The sequence below is a fragment of the Ctenocephalides felis genome, unplaced genomic scaffold (genome assembly GCF_003426905.1).
Source record: "Ctenocephalides felis isolate EL2017-DRISC unplaced genomic scaffold, ASM342690v1 CF-g0.4_SCAFFOLD_02834, whole genome shotgun sequence".
NCBI classification, from domain to species: domain Eukaryota; kingdom Metazoa; phylum Arthropoda; class Insecta; order Siphonaptera; family Pulicidae; genus Ctenocephalides; species Ctenocephalides felis.
In genome coordinates, this window is record NW_020538988.1 from 1 (window position 1) to 19,368 (window position 19,368).

The window sequence follows — 19,368 nt, forward strand, 5'->3', positions numbered from 1 at the left end:
AAATTAAATTAGAACTATTAAAACAGGGTCATGTCGTACGTAATATCCTAAATATTAGACATAGAATAACAAAAGAACCTCTTAATATGTTTTTTGTTGATCTGGAACCAAATAGAATAACAAAAAATTTATAACATTATAAATTATTCAACTGCATAATACGCGTCGAACCACCGAGAAAGTCCAACAACATTATACAATGCTCTCGCTGTGTCAACTCTTTAATCACACCAAAAAATACTGCAATAGACCATTTGCTTGCCTAAAATGCGGAGAATCATAATACTAAAGCTTGTACCAAAGATTCGAATGCTCCGGCATGTTGTTATTTTTGCGACGGTGCTCATCCAGCTAATTATCGCGGTTGCTCATACTTCCAAAAAATTAAAGAACAAAGAAAACAAAACTCCAGTAAATGAATCAGTCATAAATCCAAATCCAAATAACCAAATTTTAAAAAATTCTAATAATTCTAATTCTAATAATAAAATAAACAACATTTCTCGGCCTTAAATCCAACAATTCAAAATTCATCCTATGCAGACATTGCAAAAAACAATTACTCTGCTTTTAATCATTCTCCTTCAAATCCCGATACTGATTCTCTAGCAACACTTATTTTAGAATTTAAAAATATCTTCAATCAGCTTTTGCAACAGAAACACCATAATAATAAATATGTTATCCACGTTAGTCAACAACAAAAGCAATGGCAAAAATAATTAAAATTGCTGAATGGAATGCCAACGGTTTAATACCTCACAAAAATGAAGTAGAATGTTTCTTAAAGTTTAAAGTTAAACTTAATAGATATCTTATTAATCTCAGAAACTCACTTCACTGAAAAAAACTACTTTAAAATTTATAACTAACTACACTACTTATAATTCAAATCACCCAAGTGGCAGGGCTCGCGGCGGTTCGGCTATATTAATCAAAAATAATATAAAGCATTTGTTCTACCAAATATTTCTGATGATTTTCTACAAGCAACTCAAATTTCTGTTGAAACAAATTTATATAATTTTTGTTTTTTGTTTCTGCTGTTTATTGTCCACCAAGATTCAAAATTTCTTGTGCTCAGTTTTTCTTCTTTTTTCTCTCAATTAGGTAATAATTTATCATTGGTGGTGACTTTAATTGTAAACATATTGCCTGGCGTTCTAGACTGACTACAGCCAAAGGAAAGATTCTTCATGCAGCCATAGGGCAAAATAACCTCTCCTTTATTTCAACTTGCAGTCCAACTTATTGGCCTTCTGACCCGACTAAAGTTCCAGACCTTTTAGATTTTTTTATTGTGAAAGGTATTGATCTTTCAAATCTCAATATTGAATCTGGTTACGATCTCTCTTCAGATCATTCTCCAATACTTGTGACGTTTAGCACATTTCCTACTCCAGTTATCAACAATCATATTCTACACAACAATCTTTCTAACTGGATTCAATTCAAATCCATACTTGATTCAAAATTATTTGCAAAATCTAGGCCTACAAGCGTTATTGATATAGAAAATAATATAGATTATTTTTCTGAGATTGTACGTGAAACAACCAAGCAGATCACCCCGAACATTAATCCAAGAAATGATAATCTAATAATTCCGCAAGAGATTAAGAAGCTAATTGCAGAGAAACGAAGAGCAAGACGTACCTGGCAACATTCTCATCTACCAACGGATAAGACATCGCTTAATCATCTCAATAACACGCTGAGGAGAAAAAATGAAAGAATGGAAGAATTGTACATTCAGGTCGTATATATTGCAGCTAAATAGGTACGATAATTCCATATGGAAACCAATCAGAAACAAAAGTAAACCCCTACAACAAAACCCTCCTCTGAAAATAACCAACCAAAACGGATTCATTTGGGCCAAAAGCAACGAAGAAAAAGCGGAGGCATTTGCTGATCATCTAAGTAGCATTTTTAGAGCGCTCGAAATATTTCCCAGAATAATTTAATTAACAATTTCATAAATCAACCCATACATTCTACACCGTTAGGACATTTTTCACCAAATGATGTGTCTATGTGAAATAAAAAGGATAAAAAACAGATCTTCGCCAGGTATGGATAAATTACTCCAAAGATGTTAAAAGAATTGCTGCCTACAAAGGTATTTTATATATAACAAATATTTTCAACGCCATACTTCAATACAATTATTGGCCCACAGCGTGGAAGACTGCAGAAATTATTATGATCGCTAAACAAAAACAAAAACCATCACACTGCTAGTTCATACCGTCCTATCAGTCTTTTATCGATATTATCGAAAATTTTAGAAAGACTTTTGTTGCAGAGATTGTCAGAAGATCATCCGAATGATAGTTGGATTCCTCACCATCACTTTGGCTTCAGAAAAAATCACTCTACAATTCAACAATGCAACAGAACGGTGTCTCGTATTCTTGAAGCCATGAATAGAAAGGAACACAGTGTAGCCGTATTCTTAGATGTCAGTCAGGCTTTTGATAAGGTTTGGCACTCAGGACTCCTATATAAAATCAAAACAACTTTTCCAAACTACTTCAATATCTTAAGCTCATATTTGCTTAATAGAAATTTAGAATCATAATTAAAGATGTGACTTCGAGCATCAGAAATATAGAATGCGGGGTACCACAGGGCAGTGTGCTAAGCCCTGTACTTTATCTTCTTTTCACAAACGATATGCCCACAGATGATCTTCTAACCATATGCACTTACGCCGATGACATAGCAATTTTTTCATGCAATTCCGATATTAGAACAGCAACTTGTCAGTTACAAAATTATTTATCTAGTCTCGAAAAATGGTTTTTAGATTGGAATATCAAAATCAATATCGAAAAATCACAGCACATAATTATTTCTCTAAAACATCACAACAGTCCACCTATCATCATGAACAATTCAATAATTCCACTATGCAATTCTGTTAAATATTTAGGCATGCACATTGATTCGAAATTGACATGGAGAACGCACATTGAATATAAAAAGAAACAAATCCAACTGAAAGTAAAAGATTTTTACTGGCTTTTTGGGAGGAAATCTGAAATCTCTCTCGATAACAAGGTACTTTTGTATAAAACAATCATAGTGCCCATTTGGACTTATGGAATCGAACTATGGGGTTGCTCATGCAAATCTAACATAAACATCATTCAAAGGTGCCAGAATAAAATTCTGCGTATCCTTACTAATGCGCCTTGGTATATTTCGAATTTTTGCCTACATAAGGATTTGAAAATCTCAACAGTCAACGAAATGATCAAGATTAGAAGTTCATCTTTCAACAATAAATTAATCCAGCATACAAATCCTACAATTCAAGCGATTCACAGACCGATAAGAAGATTGAGCAAGAAATGGCCTTCCGATCTACCAAACACCTAGCCCAATGTCTGCACGCGTCCTGACGTAGTACGCGGCATACATCATCACGTCATCTTTCATTTATGTTATTATTTTTGTATTACTGTTTTAATTTAATTTTTATTTCAACTTTTTTCATTTTATATTCAATGTATTGCATTTTTTGTTTTTTTTTTGTATTTTTTTTTTTTTTGTAAATAAGACATTAAAGTCTTGATTAACAAAAATAAATTGTAACAAAAAAAAATTTTACATTGTTCTGGCTTTTAGGTTGTGGCTTATGAAGAACAGTATGGTGGTATAGTTTTGGATCCCAGCCAAGCGCCTGCACCTCTTCCTGTTGCCGCTGCCTCTGGCACATCTCCTGTAACAGCTGCTGGAGGGCCCCAAGGACGAGGAGGCAATCACCATGCTACAGTGGCTCAAAATAATGGACAGAATGTACACCATTTCCCTACCAGAAGTCTGCATACTATGTCACCAAAGTATATACAGGTATATGATCACACACATTTTATTAATGTTGGATGCATTTTATTAATGCATTTTTTAGGCAATGAGAAAAAAGGCTCATTTAGTCATTAGAATGTTGGAACATCGGATTGGTCAAGAATTACTGCTGCAAGTGTTTAACGAACAATTAGCTTTGGCTACGAATGCTTCTACACAGAAAATTGGTAAAATACATTTAATTAACTTATTACATATTATGATTTTTGTTTATATTCTTATATTTAAGGCAGTGGATTATGGCATCATATGCTAATTTCTACAAATGTCTTCACAAAAGCTATATTTACTGTTACCGGCAAAGATATGGCTGTTTTTGTTGATCAGTGGGTGAGGACTGGTGGACATGCCAGATTTTCGCTGACATCAGTTTTTAATAGGAAAAGGTAATAATCAGAAATCATGCCATCTGTTTTCTGCATTAATTAAAAAGTAAATGAATTTTCTCAATTTAATTCCTTTTTAGAAATACTGTAGAGTTGGAAATTGGACAGGATGCAGTTAGTCAAAGAGGTATTAGAAAATATGTTGGTCCATTGCTAGTTACTTTGCAAGAACTTGATGGAACTTTTAAACATACTTTACAAATTGAAAATACAGTTGTTAAAGCTGACATTACTTGTCATTCCAAGAGTCGTAGAAATAAAAAGAAAAAGATTCCTTTGTGTACAGGAGAAGAAGTTGATATGGATTTGAGCGCTATGGAGTAAGTAAAGTAAAGTTATATTTTTGGCTTTTATATCCATATTGATATATTTTTTCTTTTACAGTGATTCTCCAGTTCTCTGGATTCGCCTGGATCCTGAGATGACTCTTCTTACTTAGATCAACTCAAATCGACCAGCCAGATTACCAATGGCAGTGTCAGTTGAGACATGAGCGCGATGTTATTGCTCAGATGGAAGCGATTGATGCATTGGTACGCTACCCAACTCCTGCCTCGCGAATGGCTTTGACTGTCACTATTGAGAATGAACAAGCATTTTATAAAGTTCGATGCAAAGCTGCTGACAAAGGTGAGAACAAATATATTAGTGCGAGATGGAATTAAATGTATTACATGGTTTTAGGTGGCCAATGCAATGGTTTTCACTTGGGCAGGGCCTCCAGCCATGTTGGCTATTTTCAGAAAAATGTTTGGGTCTTTTTCAGCTGCTCATATCATTCGGCAGAATAATTTTACTGATTTTCAACACTATTTCCTCAAAAAACTATACCTGTTGCAATGGCAGGTGAATGACATTCAAAATTGTTTTCAAACAATATTTGTGATTGTCATAAATGTATCATCAAGCCGTAATGGGGTGATAGTATTGACTAACTGTCCTGGAAAAGATTAAACAAAAAAATATCTCAAGTTATTTGAAAATTATGAGCTTTTAAGTACAAATTAGAGCTTTGGTAAAATTGTGACCATTTTTCGTATATCGTATTACTTTTCTTCATTTATACTTTTAATTTATTCATGACAAGTTAGGTCAATACTATCACCCTGTTTGGGGCAGGCGAGATGACTTGAACAAACTTTCAGATGTAGTAGAGACAGATAGAGACCCAGGGGTCAGACATGCTCTCGTTAGAATGCTAATTGATAAACCGCCTTTTGTAACAGGCATAGGTGGGATACGAAGGATTTGGTAGAAAGAATTTGGAATAATATCAAGTAAGATTAGATTTGTATATAATGCATAACTCTGCAACGGTTAATGTTTATTTATATTTTTAGTGGCATGTTGTCTCATGATACAAGATTACGTTGTGATCTGGTAGATTTATATTTTGCATTGTATGGATCTAGAAGACCTCAATGTCTTCAAAGCAATGAAATGTCTAACTTGGTTAAACCTCAACGAGTATCAAATTCTAGGCCTAGTTAGGTCCACATTTTGGAGGAGAGGTAAAATAAAATAAGCATTATCTCTTAAAGCAAATTGCTGGAACTTCATATATAGTAATTTAAAAGTTTTAAAAGCTTTAAAGTTTTAAAAGCTTTATGAAAACTAGACTTTCCAACTTTAGAATATTTTGATTTTTTTATTATTTATATTTTTTGAAAACCTATAGATATTGAAAGCACTGAACCCTACCTTTCCTAAAAACTAATCATTTGCTCCAGAAACCGCTAGCCTTCCCAAAAATTACATAATAATACTAATTTTCTCTATTTTTTAGTCAAAGCACCATTTCACCACCTCCATGGCTACTTCAACAATAACCAAACCCAGTTACAATCCCTCGCCCTTGATGTCATCTCATGACATGGACATATCAATGTCCAGTGGGCATCTGAAGAGACCTCCTCCAGAATCACAAGATGTTCGTGGTCTGCATAACATTAAAAGCGAATGAGATGAAATCGATAAAAAGCCTGTTAAGAGGGAATGTTTGGACATGGATGACCAACTTGGAAGACAGATTCTTGATTATTCTGATATGCACGAGGTTAAAATTTAAGGTATAATAGATTCTGATAATAATCTTTATGCATTTAATTGATCATGTTCTTTCATATATATTTTTTGTTTAATAGAGTGAATTAGAAAGTGATAAAAATATTGAATTCATGAGGCAAAATGTAGCGCTGCCTATTGATCGAAAACCATTTGACTTGAACAGTTCATTTGTGAAGTAGGAGTCTCAATCTGGTGCTGATGCAAGCATTTCAAAGGTGAGTTACATGTTTATATAAACAGAAAATTTAATATTATTGTAAATGTTGTTTTGTGATTAAATTTCACATCTATTAAGAGAAATTCCAAAGAGTTCATAAAATTCATAGGATCTTGACATTTTCAAACAACTAACATAATTTTCAGACAATTTGCAAACTTTTTATGCATTTTACAACATTTGAATATATTCTACAACATTTTTAAACAATTTACATTTTCAGTAAATTTGCAACATTTTTAGGCAATTTGTTTGCGTATTTTATAACATTTTGTTAGTATTTACAACATTTGAACAGTATCCATAACATTTTCAAACAAATTACAACATTTTCAGGCAATCTGCAATATTTTTAGACATACTACAACAATATGCAACATATTTGAACAAATTATGCCATTTGGAGACTATTTATAATATTATTAGACTATCTATGACATTTTGAAACAATTTATTTATTTATTTATTTATTTATTCATAAGTAAGCCGTAATCAATAATAATAGATATTATTTCCGGCTCTTGTCAAGCTTATTCATAGTTAATATTAAAAGGATAGTAATTTATAATAATCATAGTAGCTGCACGAATTTCGCTTCTGAAAAAAAAGAGCTGAAAAAAGCATTCAAACATTAAATACAATGTTCGTCATCAAGTTCATCATATTAAAGTCTATTTGACCACCAGTCAAGCTCCAAATTCTTGCACAAGGTTGAAAGTTATACTCATTTAAAACCGTAAAAATCTCTTCAAATCAATCTTCTCGATATGCTAATATTTTTATTACCACTGTAGATGAAAAAGAAGAACAAGGATAAAAAGAAACACAAACATAAGCATAAACACAAGCACAGCAAAAAGGACTCTTCAGGACAATCTATTAAAAAGCACCATAGTCATGATGGCAGCGGACAGCATACAAAGACACATCTATCAAGTGTTCTCGAACAGGATAACCAGGAACTCTAAGCAGTGTTAGCTCAACGTCAAGCCCTGGTTCAAATTCACAAGACGTTTTTTGAGATATTTGTGATGAGGTAATTTATATAATTTGAATTATTCATATATATATATTTTCAAAGTAACTAGCAGCCCATTCGTCGAAATAAAAAAGGTATAAAGTGTAAATACTTTTATTTATACGTTTCGACACAAGATGCGTGTCATCATTCAGCAACTACAACAATTTGAAAATTTTATTACTAATATAAACAACAATATAGATTAATTGTATTGTATTGTATTGTTGTTTATATTAGTAATAAAATTTTCAAATTGTTGTAGTTGCTGAATGATGACACGCATCTTGTGTCGAAACGTATAAATAAAAGTATTTACACTTTATACCTTTTTTATTTCGACGAATGGGCTGCTAGTTACTTTGAAATATGTTTCAACGTCGAAAAAACTATCAAAATATATATATATATATATATATATATATATATATATATATACATACATATATAATCTGTGTGCATGTGTGTTGTGTGGGTGTAAACATTAAGAAAAATATATCAACAATAGGCTTTTTTGGTAATTCGTATATATATGCATATACAGAAAAAATTAATAGACAACTGACAACATCTTCAGACAACTGACAACATTTTCATGAAATTCAAAACATGTTAATATAATTTACAACATTTTCAGGCAAGTGTTGACATTTTCATACAATTTGCAACAATTTCAGATAATTGTCGATATTTTCATAAAATTTAAAACATATTTAGAATATTTACATCATTCTCAAACAAATTACAACATATCCATACAACTGTCGACATTTTCATACAATTTACAACAGTTTCAGACAATTAGAGCATCTTCAGACAAACAGCAATGCTTTCAAGCAACCTAAAACATTTTCATATCTTCTACAACATTTTAACACAATCTGCAACACTTCCACACAACCTAGAACATTTTGAGACAATAGAAAATACTTTCATGCATTTTACAACATTTTTATAACATCTGCAACATTTTTATACAAATAACAATCTTTTTATTCCCCACTGTGAGATAATGCAACCTTGCTGGGAAGTAAAATGCCATTGGTTTCGTATTAATATATTTTATTTATAAATTTTATAAAATGAGAATATTTCCATTTCATTATTTTTTATAAAACAAGTAATATCATAAATAACAATTTTATTCGCTGTTAACAACATAACTGACATCTTTAATGCAAAATACAGCCCTGCAAACCGGGCAAGTGCATTTCTGCAGTAGCCACGTACTGCTTTGCTGGAGGTCCTATCAATGAGCAAACCATCGAGCCATGCACTCATCGCACCACATGGGGTCACATAGACAGGACACACAAGCATTTGGTGTCTCATTGTTAACATTTTTGCCGTTGCGGCGATTTCTAATTCCATCTTGAGCATTGTTGGCTTCAATTTCCTCATTCGATGATGATAAGTGATACTGTTTTTGGAGTTTCACATTTGATGATTGTTGCATGCATCCCATGCAGGAATCAGGAGCCTGGGAGAGGGAACAATAGTTGTAACTAGGTGTGAGTGGCATGTAAGCTTTAAGGCAATCGATATATTAATTTAATAGTAATTTTTAAGTACACATTGTTGTTGTAGGACATTACAATGTGTTAAACAGTTGCTACAATGTGTTAAGCAGTTGAAGATGCTCTAATTTCAACATCGAACAAAAAAATCTATACATATATATATATATATATATATATATATATATATATATATATATATATATATATATATATATATATATATTAGGGTGGTCCTTAAAATGGTCATTTTCGAATTTCTTTGCTCCCAGGGGCTCAAATGGTTCCAAATCGATAAAAAACAATTCTCTGAAAGTTTTGGCTCTTAATATTAACGTTTAGATAGAGCGCAATTCAATCAAAGTTTGTATGGAAAGAGCATGGAGAAAATTTTGAAAATAAAAAAAAATGTTTTAGGTATAACTTAGCGACAAATGAATGAGTTTTATTTATTCATTAGTTCGCTAAATTACATCTAAAAACCATTTTTAAAATTTTTGAAAATTTTTCCATGCTATTTCCATACAAAACTTTGATTGAATTGCGCTCTATCTAAATGACAATATTAAGAGCTAAAACTTTCAGAGAATTGTTTTATATCTATTTGGAACCGTTTGAGCCCTTGGGAGCAAGGAAATTCGAAAATGACTATTTTAAGGACCACCCTAATATATATATATATATATATATATATATATATATATATATATATACATATACCAGCACATTTAGAAAAAATATTGTAGATTATCAATAAAGCTGATTTCTTTTAAACGAGATTTACATAACTAAAACTATGTTTAATTTTTCAGAAGAAACTTTTGATGGAACAAATCTCAAACACAAATGGGCATGAACACGAAGGAATATTTATTGTACAAGGAGCAGTCTTCTCTTTATTATGGTAATTATAATAATAAAAATATAATGTATTTTTGTATATTTTCTATTTAAGTTTAATATGACATATTAATATATAATGCTACTACCTATATAAGGGTTTTGAAAAATGCAAAGCTGTTTATTGCATCTAGGGATGATTATGTGAAATTGATTCTCACATTTAAATCAATTTATAAAGTATACTGTTACAAATACAACAAATGGATTCAAAACGTTTTCATCAAAGTACATAATTATTTAGTTGAAATAATGCAGCATTAAATTGGATCAGCCTTTAATGTGGATGTGTACAGTATTTTGAGTATCATTGCATCTTTTTCTAAAGAAACAATTCTTTTGTACACATTGTATTGCAAACGTCGGATATTGAAGTTAATTTATATTAAGTCATAATCCTAAACTTATTTTGGCTTTGCCTTTCTGTTATTCTTACGGTTCACTTATTAAGAATTAACATATGAAGAAGGGACATATTTTAGGTGAAAGCTAAGGTTATTTGATAATTATTATGTATACTTTGGAGAAAATTACATTAGTTATGATACAAAATAGAAACAATTTGAACATAATTTATAACTAATTCAAGTGTTGTATAAGTGTAAATGTTCTGACATAAAAAATAACTAGTTGTCATATTGCCTTAAGAAAAGTTGCATTAACTTTCCTTGAAAATAATCAGCTGAATCAATAAGAAATCTATCTATTATTTTACAAGATATTTAATAGAAGCAAAATATTAACACTTTGATAATAAAATATTTAACTAAATCAAGTATTGCATAAGCGTAAATAACATAGACATAAAAAATTAATTAGTCATATTGCCTTAAGGCAAGTTGCATGAACTTTCCTTAAATGTGGAATTGATCGGCTGAATCAAGAATATATTCTTGATATATAGTTTGTGTAAGGCAATTGATGACAGAAACATTTTATCAATTCAAACATAGAATACAAATAATTTAAATATTATTAATTTTGTTTTTATAATATCCCATAAAATCAATATTACAATATATATTTTTAAAAACAAACAAAATATTTGTATCAAATGAAAGTGGCGTTTCATTTTATTGCATTTTTAGTCTGTAATTAATAATTTAGTCTGTAATTCAATATAAAGAAAGATTCCTTTGTGTACAGGAGAAAAAGTTGATATGGATTTGAGCGCTATGGAGTAAGTAAAGTAAAGTTATATTTTCTGCTTTTATATTCGAGAAAACATAAAATTAGAGAATCGGATTTTTTTATGAAAACATAAACTTCTCTTTCGGGAAGTTAATAAATTGACTTATAAAATATGCAATTTTAATATTCGAGTAGATCTTTTAGCTTAGATTGTGTTCAGTACACTAAATTTATTTCACATGTTTCATTGTTATTTAAAAAAAAAAACTGCTCAATATAAAACTGGTTAAAGTGGCGGAGCTAATCGGCGCTCAACAATTTATACGTATCGGAATTTTTGTGCAACTTGCCTTAAGGCAAAACAACACTTACAACTAGTTTATTTAATCAATCAAAGACCAAATAAGTAGAAATAATTTTTAAATTACGATAATTAAACCATAAACTAAGCACAAAATCGTAATATTTTTTGACGTTGAGTGTACACAATACTTGCGTAATGGCGGCAAATTCAAAACTACAAACTTAAAGACTTAATTTACACTTTAAAACGCATAAAAACTATCTATTATCAATAAATATCAATATTATATAAACAAAATATGTATCTATTATCATTAAATTTATTTATAATTCTTTTACTCAATTTATTTATCGAAATGATTTATCTGTTCGTCGCTCGTCGTTCTCGTGTTCGTGCATGTTCGTTTCGTTCTTTTGCAAAATGGTTGCCAGATGATGGATGTGCTCCTTACGTTGTGTTATAATATTTTAAATAATTTAGTAAATACATTGCAACAATATTTAAAATATATATCAAAGTGTTTATTAACTGTTGGAGAATATAAATATAAATATTAATGTCGATGCCACGGGTGGTGAATATTTATAGTGTTTTTGGACGCGAAAAGTTTTGCTATCGGTCTCGTGTATGGCGGTGTCGTTAATCGGTAAGTAGAAAAAGAATTTATTTCTAATATTGTTTAATGAATATATAATGGAGACTAACAAGTATTGTTTATTAATAATGAAATACAACTTTGTGTGTAACGTCCGAATAATTTTGATATTTACGATAAGTTTTTGTCTTTGTGCATGCCGCACATGCAAGAGAACACGTGCGTATAGTTAGCTGCACAAGTACCTAGCAGCAAAATAATTTCAAGGTCATTTGTCCTTTGGCTATATGGCCTATGTTTAAAACTTAATTTTACTGTCTGAATTGTTAAAATATTGCTATAAAGTCAATTAAATCTTAATGTTTTAGGCTTTTCTAGTTTTTTTGACATAAATATCTTAAACATAATTATCTGACAGCATTATTTTCCATTGTTACCAACATCCCACAGTCGGTGCTGGCGATTCTGCTGTTGATAATGCAAATAAAATTACATATATTACACAAGTGCTCAATTATCAACTCAATAAATAAAATTGATGAGAATAATAAAAAATGTGAAGCAAAAATATAGTGTTTCGTGTTGATTTCAAGGAATTTACAACAAATTCTTTCGCTGTGTTTGAGAGGTTATTATGTCTGCTGCTAGAACTTTTTGATAGAAATAATCCATCAAATTTTACATTAATGATACTAATGTTTCCTTATTAACTCAATAAATATAAATGTCAAAGAAAAATATAGTGTTTCGTGTTGATTTCAAGAAATTTACAACAAATTCTTTCGCCGTGTTTGAGAGGTTATTAAATCTGCTGCTAGAACTTTTTGATAGAAATAATCCATCAAATTTTACATTAACGATACTAATGTTTCCTTATTAACTCAATAAATATAAATGTAAAGCAAAAAGTGTTTAAAGTTATATATACAAAGTTAACAATGAAACTGTAAACATAGTGAACAATGAAACTGTTTATTACATTATATTATTTTATATTTATTTTTATACAATTATTCTATACAATATTATATTTAAAATTAAACAATTCAATTATTTAATAATTGTAATATTCGCACAAATGAATTTTTGGTATTGACACAAAATATTTTCCAGTAACATATGGCAAATTAAGGCACTTTTTTTTAATTTGCTGTGCGGATATTACAACATCATTACTATTGTTGTCATTTAAATGATATAAATACATATGAAAAATCGTATAATCACATGCACTCACAAACAATGGCTTATAATACAATTTGATTTAAATCATGAATATGCTGAAAAAATAATAGAGAAATATCAGTGCCCATACAAAGATTGTCTGGAGCGCTATTACAAATAATAAAATCTTTATATTTTATTTTTATCTGTCCATCTCTTCCATGCTGCATATTTGGATATCTCTGTTCATTAGCAAACATTGCTTCAAGCATCTCCTCTTCAGCCATTCTGTTGACCAGCTGGTGGATAGGTTTCGGCGAGTTCTGCAGCTTACCTTGTACCTTCTTGAAATAGCTTTCAAAAGGAAATCAGCTGAACCGATCTAAGCTACATTTGAAATTCATCACATCAGCCGGAAGATGTATCAAATTGTGGGTGTTGTAAGTCATCGGGCCAGATCTATATAGCCTTGAATATTCATTCACAAAATTAGTGAGAAATCTGTTTACTGTATCGTTTTTCTCGATGCACATCTCTGGGTCGCACAAAATTCTAATCTCCAAACTAAGTTGTATGAAATTGATGTACTTATTCCTTTCCAGTACAGGTTGTAAAACTATGGGTCCAAAATATAGCAGAACCAACCTGAACTCGTTGGCCTTCCAATGGTTAACATCTTTAGGAGATCTTGGTAACCTAGAAAACTCAGTAGTTACACATTTTTTATAACTTACCAAAAATTCACTTACCCTTTCAGTCGCTTTGTTATCTAATTGGACATCTCTCGAACCTTTCACCCACAGACTTAACAATCTTTTGGTGACACCTAAACACACGAGATGCATGTAGTCCAATGCCATCTGAGATACCATGCCAATTTTAAGCTGCTCTAAAATAGAATCTCCTGTGTGATGCCCTGGATGCAATCTCAATCAAAATGATTCATTCGTTCTCAATTGTGAATGTGTGTTGTTTAAAACAACATGTGTTTCATATATATTTACGTTTATCTTTATAAACTTATTTTATTGCATCTACATTATGTATTACTTATTTCACATTTATATTTATTGAGCTAATAAGGAAACATTGGTATCAAAAATGTAAAATTTGATGGATTATTTCTATCAAAAAGTTCTAGCAGCAGACATAATAACCTCTCAAACACAGCGAAAGAATTTGTTGTAAATTCCTTGAAATCAACACGAAACACTATATTTTTGCTTCACATTTTTTATTATTCTCATCAATTTTATTTATTGAGTTGATAATTGAGCACTTGTGTAATATATTGTTGTGCTTCGTATATTTCATTGCTTTAACAATGAAATATTTCAGCTTGTAGTTGCCTTCAGCGGAGATTATATCGAGGATATATAATTATAAATTCAAACTCAAGAAAGTCCTTTTGACTTATAAAATAATTTATTAATACTAATAGAACACTTTGAATGAATATTTGATGTAGTTTGTATTTAATTGAATTTGGTAGTTTAGTATCGCCGCTAGTTGCCAAGAAGAGACTGCTCCTTGCATGTGCATCATAGGGTTATCGCCTTCGGATTTCTTCGGGTATCTCCGATACCCTTCGCCTGTCCTAGCTAGTGGTATGCATACTAACACAATATTCGATAGGGGTGTGAAGCGGGCATAACATTCCTCCCCTCTTAGAGAAAGATTATAGTTTGTTCCTAATTTTAGACACCAATTTAAAAAACACACTAAAACTATAATCTTAAACGAAATATAGAAAACATAGAAATTTAAGAAAAAAAAGGAGGAGCTTTAGATGCCCTTACACAGAATATTATAAAACAGTTATAAAATATAGAACATGATTTTTACATAGAGAAGATATTACATACACACATAGTTAAGATACAAGTAGGAATAATGAAAATATTATAAATTTAGAATACAGAAAACATCAAACACAATATATGTATAAAGAATGAAAAATGTTAAAATATAATCAATAAGGAGAACATCTAGAATATTAGGAATACAAAAATGAGAAAAATATAGAAAATATAAAATATACATTAAAATGAATATGAAAAACATTGAGAATAGTTAAATTTGTAAGTACAAAGCACAAAGAATTGAGAAAATATTAAAAACATATAATTTATAACAAAAAATATATAGAAAAATAACAATATTAGTCTGGAAATAGACAAACATTTAACACAAAATGATTAAGATAATATTAGAAATAATTGAAATAGTAAAGAAAAATAGAACTTATAACAAGACATAATTAGAAAATATAATCAATAAAAAATCTTAATCTATAAAAATTTGTAATTTATAAGTGTGAACATTTACTCACCTCTTGCTTCGCAACAGAGTATGATTCACAGCTGAGTCTGAGTTATGTTCGAAAGGTTGAATTAAAAATTTATATTTACTCAAATAGTCGTCATAAGGATTGGAATTACGTTTAGAAAGTTGAGGATTGGGATTAGTAGGATTGTTATAAAATCTTTCTAAACGTTTCTTAAAGTAGGTAGAGATGTGGAAATTATTACTTTGACTATTTGAAATTTTATTAGATTTATTATAATTAGAAATTGGAGGTTTGATAGTGTTTTTAGGATTGGAATTTTGTAATAAAAATGAATTAATATTAGGTTTGGGTTTTGGATTCGGGGTGGCACGGGATGGAAAATGTATAGGAATAGTTATGGAATTGTTAAAATGTATGTTTGAATTTTTGAAATTAATATTTCCCCCATAAGAATTTAAAAAATCTATCCCCAGTATCCCATCACCCCTTATATAAAATTTGTCTGAAACAATATAAAATTTGTGGGTGATCGCTTTATTCCCCAATAAAATTTTGAAATTTGCTGTCCCTATAGTCTCGACAGTACGCCCTGAGGCACAAGTAATTTTGATTTTGTCATTTTTATTAGTATTAATATTAGTATCATCATCTAAATTAGAAAGTTTAAGGACACTGACTTCAGCACCAGTGTCTACGAGAAGATTAATTTTAGGTTTTATAGTGTCGAGAAAATTTAAATTGATATAGGGAAGGCTTTGTGTAGTATTGAGACAGGAAATTTGAATATTTTTAAAGTCTTTAGCTTTAACAATTTCTTCGGGAGTAGAAGAAGTGGAAGGTTTGTTATCTAAAATTTCTATATTATTAATTTTGGAACGATTCTGTTCATTATAAAGTCTCCTTCGACAATCTTTAATTAAGTGGCCAATGCCTTTACAATAGTTGCAATTAAGGAGCTCCGTCTTGGTAGGTTTGTGATCGAAGGAATTATGAGAGGTATTTAAAGGATTGAAAGGTTTGAGATTAGTTGAATTATACGAAAGGTTAGTAGGTTTGAAAGGTTTCTCAAAACGGGAGAAACTTGATTTGGACATTTTTAAAGAAATCTCCTCCTCGATAGCTATGGAAATGGCAGAGTTTAAACTTTGAGGAGATTTACAATTAACTATAATTTTAAGTTTAGGGTGTAAACCCTCTTGAAAAACATAAAGTGCTTGGTCTTGGAGGAGGTCAGTATAATATGAATTAGCTGCAGGGTTATTCTTTTTCTTAATCGTGGCATCTATCAGCTGCCCTAAAATAACCTGCAGACGCATAGAGTAGGACTGTACGTCCTCATTTGAATGCTGATAAATTTTATTAAATTCGATCTGTAGTGAGGCTACAGATCTAATATCAAAAAATGTCTCCTCCAAGCAAGTTTTTAATTCGAGAAAAGAATTTATAGACTTGTATTGGGTAGCTTGAAGAGCTTTCCCCTCTAATTTTGTAAATAAAATAAATTTTATGAGAGCCGAGTGATCCTTCGGATCAGTACTCTCAAAAACGTAAGATAGAAAATTAAGAAATGGAGATAACTTTTGGTTATCCGAGCCATCAAAAACTTTAATTATGTCCATTGCTCGGTGCAATGTTAATGCATAAGATTCTGCCATTTTAAGGTTAGTATTAGGAGATGGAAAACAGAGAGAAGGAGCAGATGAAAATTTAGAAAAGGATATAGATTTAGGTGAGACGACTACAGTAGTATTGAAAACTGAACTTACTAAATTTGGTCCGAGATTTTTGTTCGTCGACTCGAAAGATAGGTAGGTCTCAAATATTGAATCAGTTGATCTGCTTATTACACTCTGTTGCGGCAGCAAGAAGTTTTCTGCATCACGAGATTTGGACATTTACTCTATATTAAACAAAATGGAGTTAGTAACATGAAAAAAATAGATGAATATAAAATATAGAGATAATAAATATTGAAAAGAATTTGTAAAATCTGAAGAATAGTATATAAATTTGTAATTTAAAAAGATAGCATATAAAATTCTTAAATATATTAATCTAAAGGATAGTAATAAAATAGTATAATTAGTCTAAACACACAGCATATAAAATTATGTATCTAAAAATAGTAAATATAAGTATTCTAAAAGATAGTATAGATTTGATAATAAGGTTTGTAAAAAAAATAATCTTTCTAAAGGTTTGTGAAAAAAACGGCGATACTTAAATCTAGAATTGGTGTCTAAAAATTTGGAAGAAAACTATAAATTATTGTTACTCTGTCCTTTTTGTAGTGGAATTTGCCTGTATACAGACGCCGTCCGACCGCGTCGCTTGGTTTCCAGTTTGCAAGATGGCGGCCAGGTTCGCGCGTGCGTCGAATATAGAGTAATCTAGCAGGCTTACTTGCTTTTGGCTTTGTTTTCCAGCTTACTTTCCTGTGTTTTCCTCGGTCCTCCAGGCCTGTTTTTGTGTTGGATTTTACCGCTCGCCACCAATGTTGTGCTTCGTATATTTCATTGCTTTAACAATGAAATATTTCAGCTTGTAGTTGCCTTCAGCGGAGATTATATCGAGGATATATAATTATAAATTCAAACTCAAGAAAGTCCTTTTGACTTATAAAATAATTTATTAATACTAATAGAACACTTTGAATGAATATTTGATGTAGTTTGTATTTAATTGAATTTGGTAGTTTAGTATCGCCGCTAGTTGCCAAGAAGAGACTGCTCCTTGCATGTGCATCATAGGGTTATCGCCTTCGGATTTCTTCGGGTATCTCCGATACCCTTCGCCTGTCCTAGCTAGTGGTATGCATACTAACACAATATTCGATAGGGGTGTGAAGCGGGCATAACAATATGTAATTTTATTTGCATTATCAACAGCAGAATCGCCAGCACCGACTGTGGGATGTTGGTAACAATGGAAAATAATGCTGTCAGATAATTATGTTTAAGATATTTATGTCAAAAAAACTAGAAAAGCCTAAAACATTAAGATTTAATTGACTTTATAGCAATATTTTAACAATTCAGACAGTAAAATTAAATTTTAAACAAATGACCTTGAGATTATTTTGCTTCTAGGTACTTGTGCTGCTAACTATACGCACGTCAAGAGAACAGGGTTATGTATTTCACGTTTTTAAAAAACGCATTTATTTTTGTATGAGTTACTTATGTATATTTGTTCAAATATTTAAATTGTGTAAGTAAAGAATTGTTTTATACGTTTTTTTTGCATAATGTCCGTAAAATTTGACAAAAACCGTAAATTTTTGTCCAGCCGCCATTTTGTACAAAAACAAGGCTGTGTATTTTTTTTTGCAAGAAAATTATTTAACATTTAATTATTGTACAAGTTCCAAAAATTTATTAGTCAACATTGTTTTTGCAAATATAACAATGTATGGTATAACAATGTTTTAAATGCACAGATTTTTTTTTACATTTCACTCCTGCCTCGACAGCTTGGTATCAAGCAGCAGTAACAAATACTAAGACTAATTTATTTATTTAATGTAATAAAAATTACGAGAGTTTTATATACATACATAATATTATAATTTAAAAATTATGAAAATGTCCAGTCAAGTTTTAAACTTTATTCATGCCTTGGACAGTTTGATGTCAAGCCGATGTAAAAAAATACCTAAATTTCAAATAAGAATTACAAGAATTTTGTATACATGCGCTAATTCAAAAAATTATCATTTCCAGTCCGAAGTTCCAAATTCGACACACGTTTTAGACAGCCTGATATCAAGCAAACAAAACAAACAAAACTAAAACTTACTCAAGTAAAAATACAAAATTTGTACTAAAATAGTTGTGTCTAACAAAATTTGTACAAACTCAAAAATTAGTGTGTATCCTGTTTTGGTACTAAATTTTGGTTCCT

At 30.5% G+C, this 19,368-nt stretch overlaps 1 pseudogene; it reads left to right on the forward strand.

Annotated features, from left to right (window-relative positions):
- Positions 1-2,095: 2,095 nt before the first annotated feature.
- Positions 2,096-7,514, forward strand: LOC113381359 (annotated as a pseudogene).
- The last annotated feature ends 11,854 nt before the right edge of the window (positions 7,515-19,368 follow it).